The sequence below is a fragment of the Gadus chalcogrammus genome, unplaced genomic scaffold (genome assembly GCF_026213295.1).
Source record: "Gadus chalcogrammus isolate NIFS_2021 unplaced genomic scaffold, NIFS_Gcha_1.0 GACHA075, whole genome shotgun sequence".
Lineage (NCBI taxonomy): Eukaryota > Metazoa > Chordata > Actinopteri > Gadiformes > Gadidae > Gadus > Gadus chalcogrammus.
The window spans coordinates 67,501-72,500 of record NW_026613510.1 but is presented as its reverse complement, the minus strand read 5'-3'; the positions used below and the strand labels follow the sequence as shown (position 1 = coordinate 72,500).

The 5,000-nt window shown below is 43.4% G+C and overlaps 1 protein-coding gene across 1 annotated transcript in view; it reads right to left on the bottom strand.

Moving 5' to 3' along the window:
• Positions 1-5,000, bottom strand: part of LOC130378403 (NLR family CARD domain-containing protein 3-like) — a 220,460-nt gene that overhangs the window by 149,980 nt on the left and 65,480 nt on the right. The gene's annotated exons all lie outside the window — the stretch shown is intronic.

Genomic DNA, 5,000 nt, shown 5'->3' with positions numbered 1-5,000 from the left:
CATCACGATCTACACAACATGAGTGACAGCTGCCTCTTCAAACCACTTCATCTAACAGCAGCTTGAATCCTCGTAGGAGACTTTGTCCCTGAGTGGTGAGCTGTCCTCTCCATACCTGAGAGTGTCCAGTTTCCATACCTGAGAGTGTCCAGTCTCCATACCTGAGATCCTCCAGTCCAGCAGAGAGCAGCACAGCTCCAGAGTCTCCTGGGTGATTGTAGCTCAGGTCCAGCTCTCTCAGATGGGAGGGGTTGGAGCTCAGAGCTGAGGCCAGAGAAGCACAGCCTTCCTGTGCGACCAGGCAGCCAGACAAGCTACACACACACACACACACACACACACACACACACACACACACACACACACACACACACACACACACACACACACACACACACACACACAGCATTTATTGTATCTGGTTGAGAGCAGTTTGTACTTAAGTAACCACATTTATAAAGTGTATTCATTCCATTTGGAGGACAAGCTTTATTGATACTTCATGGAGACAAAGCTGTGTCACCCTGGGAGTCTGATAACAGGAAAAGGAAGTGGGGAGATGACATCATCACAGACAGCAGAAGTTCCTTCACTTGGATGTGAAACAGGGTCTTAAACAAATGCTCCTTTCTCAATAGCTACAACTCAATGAGATATTGTTCAGCTAGAGCATGGTTTCTCAACGGGGGCGGTACTGCCCCCTGGGGGGTGTTCGCACAACCTAGGGGGGCGCTGGGAGCGTGATTCCATTTTGGGGGGAGATTTTAAACTTTCATTGGGTGAATAAACGCTGATTAACGTAACCCAAGTTCGCGGGTTAACAGTTCAATAACCAACACAACACAATCAAACATGGCCGATAGCAAGAAAAAAATATCAAATTTTGTTTCATAGACCGTATTCCCCCTTCCTCTTGCTGTTGTTCTGTTCCAGCTGCTTTGAGCGTAGTCTCCACGAAAAGACTGTTGCATTTCAAATACGAAATATATATGTTTTCGCGGTGTTTCATTCACTCGTTCACAGGGGCACGGCGGGAGTCGCGGACTCGCGGGAGTTGCGGGAGTGGCCGCGGTGCCCAAGGTCACAGTGCCCAGGCCGCAGGGTGCTGCGGCCTGGGCACGACGGGAGACGTGGCGGTCGGGAGTCGCGGGAGTGCTCAAAAAAGGTTGAGAACCACTGAGTTAGAGTCAGGAGAAGTCTGCTGTGTTTGGTACGCTAAGACCGTTTCTTCACAGGTTCTAACATTGTGTAGAACCAGGGAGTGTTTCGTCAGCTGGGAAAGAGCACCAGAAATGTATCAGGCAGGAGCAGCACTTACTGGAAGCTAGAATAACCAGTTTGAAGAAGAGGGTGATAACTGACCTGAGAGTTTCCAGTGTACAGTGTGGACTCCCCAGTCCAGCAGAGAGCAGCTTCACTCCTGAATCCTGCAGATCATTGTTACTCAGGTCCAGCTCTCTCAGACTAGAGGAGTTGGAGCTGAGAACTGAGGCCAGAGCTTCACAGCATTCCTCTGACAGATGACAGCCATTGAGCCTTCACACAAAATAAACACAACCTGTTAGGAACTGTAGTTAAATTATAGGAGAATTATAAACAGTTTTTTTAAACACATGAAATAATAAATACTATGAATAACCTGGATCTTAAAATATTAAGGAAAAGATTTCACACAGATGTTAAATTATCAAACAGCAATTATCATTATGCTTCACTTAAGCATACAGTTTTATTAATAGGTTGTTATTAAACTTTATGAAACGACTCTAAACCGCTCTTTACTGTCTGACTACATGACAATCAGAATAATAATGTTATACAAAATACACATTATACCATCATAAACAAACTAAGAATATAATGTGTACCTAAACTGTCATGCCAACAAAATTATAAATATGTTGAGTTATTCTTATTGACCCTTTTGGTGTTATTGTTTGACCATTGGATACAACTAACCTGAGAGTTACCAGTGTACAGTGTTGACTCCCAAGTCCAGCAGAGAGCAGCTTCACTCCTGAATCCTTCAGATCATTGGTACTCAGGTCCAGCTCTTTCAGACTAGAGGAGTTGGAGCTGAGAACTGAGGCCAGAGCTTCACAGCATCTCTCTGACAGATGACAGCCATTGAGCCTTTACACACAATGAACGCAACATGTTAGGAACTGCGATCAAAAAAACAGAAAGCTTTAAGTTATTCCATAATGAAGAATGTTATTAGTTTACCAAAAATAACTAAATAATTAGATGTATACATTTTCATTATATATTCAATGTAAAATGTTAAATAGTTATTTATTTGGGATTGAAAATGTTTTTTGGAACGGATACTATACGTCAATAGGACAAAAGAGATGTTATGTATAATATAACTAGTATGTTAATTATGTTATGAGTAGAACAGTAATACATGTTGTTATAAACCTACAGGGATTTTTGCATATTATTTTAACCTTATATTCCAGTTATATTTATATTGTGTAGTCTGTATTGTAATACATGTTACCAGTGAACCTACAGAGATGTTTTAGAGGCTTTGACCACTGGCAGCAGCCTCAGAAGACCCTCCTCTGAAGCAGAGTATTTCTTCAGGTCAAACACGTCCAGCTCCTCTTCTGATGTCAGTAGGATGAAGGCCAGAGCTGACAGTTGAGCAAGAGAGAGAGGTTCTCCGGAGAGACTTCCTGATGTCAGGTACTGTTCGATCTCCTTCACTAGAGAACGGTCGTTCAGCTCATTCAGACAGTGGAACAGGTTGATGCTTCTCTCTGGAGAGAGATCTCCATCTATCTTCTCCTTGATGTAAGACACTGTTTTTGTATTGGTCAGTGAGCTAGTTCCTGTCCGTCCCAGCAGACCTCGTAGGACTATCTGATTGGTCTCCAGAGAGAGGCCCAGGAGGAAGCGGAGGAACAAGTCCAGTTGTCCGTTCTCACTCTGTAAGGCCTTGTCCACAGCACTCTGGTAGAGGAGGAGGAGTTTATCTTCCCCAGAGGTGGGTGGTTGTTCTGAGAGCAGGTTGACACCATTGTTGATGAAGGACAGAAAGACATAAAGGGCAGCCAGAAACTCCTGGAGGCTCAGATGGACAAAGCAGAACACCTTGTCCTGGTACAGCCCAAACTCCTCTTTAAAGATCTGGGTGAACACTCCTGAGTACACTGAGGCTGCTTTGATGTCGATGTGACACTCTGCCAGGTCTGCCTCGTAGAAGATCAGGTTGCCTTTCACTAGCTGGTTAAAAGCCAGTTTTCCCAAAGAAACAGTGATCTTCCTGCTCTCTGGACCCCAGTATGGATCCGTTTCAGATCTCCCATGATACTTCCTGTCCCCCTGTATCGACTGAACCCAAAGGAAGTAGCTGTACATCTGAGTCACGGTCTTGGGCATCTCTTCTATCTGGGATTTTTTTAAGATGTCCTCCAGAACTGTAGAAGTGATCCAACAGAAGACTGGGATGTGACACATGATGTGGAGGCTTCGTGATTTCTTGACGTGGGAGATGATTGTGTTGGCCAGCGTCTCCTCTCTGAATCTCTTCCTGAAGTACTCCTCCTTCTGTGGGTCGGTGAACCCTCTCACCTCTGTCACCATGTCAACACACTCAGCAGGGATCCGATTGGCTGCCGCAGGGCGAGTGGTTATCCAGATGCGAGCGGAGGGAAGCAGGTCGCCCCTGATGAGGTTTGTCAGCAGCACGTCCACCGAGGACGGGTCTTTGACATCAGTCCAGGTCTGGTTGTTCTGGAAGTCCAGAGGAAGTCGACACTCATCCAGACCATCCAAGATGAAGAGAACTTTGAACCGTTCATATCTGCAGATTCCTGCTTCTTTGGTCTCAATAAAGAAGTGATGAAGAAGTTCCACCAAGCTATACTCTTTCTCTGTCAGTAAATTCAGCTCTCTGAAAGTTAAGAGAAATGTGAAGTGTATGTCGTGGTTGGCTTTGTCTTCAGCCCAGTCCAGAGTGAACTTTTGTGTTACGATGGTTTTACCAATGCCGGCCACTCCAGTTGTCATTATTGTTCTAATGGGTTGATCGTGTCCAGGTAAGGGTTTAAAGATGTCTTCACATTTGATTGGTGTTTCTTCCTTGGCTGGTTTCCTGGAAGCTGTTTCAATCAGTCTGACCTCATGTTCTTTGTTGACCTCTCCACTGCCTCTCTCTGTGATGAAGAGCTCTGTGTAGAAGTCATTCAGACCCGTTTGATTTCCTGCTTTAGGGATTCCCTCAGACACACACTTTAACTTCTTCTCCAAATGAGACTTGATTTTATGTTGGCACTCAACAGCAGCAGATCCTACATGAGAATGAACAGAAGACATCAGATAGTGGATGGTGAAATCACCTGAAGCATGTTAATATTTCCTGTAAAATGATCAACTTCATAATATTTACAGACTTCATTACTTGTGGTTCGAGAAGCTGGTCGTGACAAGGAATGGATGTTTTGTTATTTTATTTTTTCTTATTTACACAGCAAAATCATTGGTCTAATGATAATAACAATGATCGTGAATCAGTGGAAATTAACTTCATATGCTGATGTAAGAAGATAGTGCTGCATCTCTTCCACTTATTCCACTTATAGTTATTCTGCTGTTGATTTGCCATTTATTGTTAAACATTCTTTAACCTGATGGACGCACCATAACCTTTCATATCTGGATCAAACTATTTAATTTCATACCCAACAATAACCCCACATATCTGGACCAAACCATTAACCTGATCGAACCACAATAACCCTATATATATCTGTATCAAACCATTTAACCTGGAACCCCCACAATAACCCTACATAACTATCAAACCAATTAACCTGATCCCCCCACAATAACCGTTCATATCTGGATCAAACCATTTAACCTGATCGGCCGACAATAACCGTTCATATCTGGATCAAACCATTGAACGCCCAAGAAGAAAGATATCTCCACATTGATGAATTATAAATGAAGAAATCAATTTAACACTGAATTAGATTATGTTATTTAGT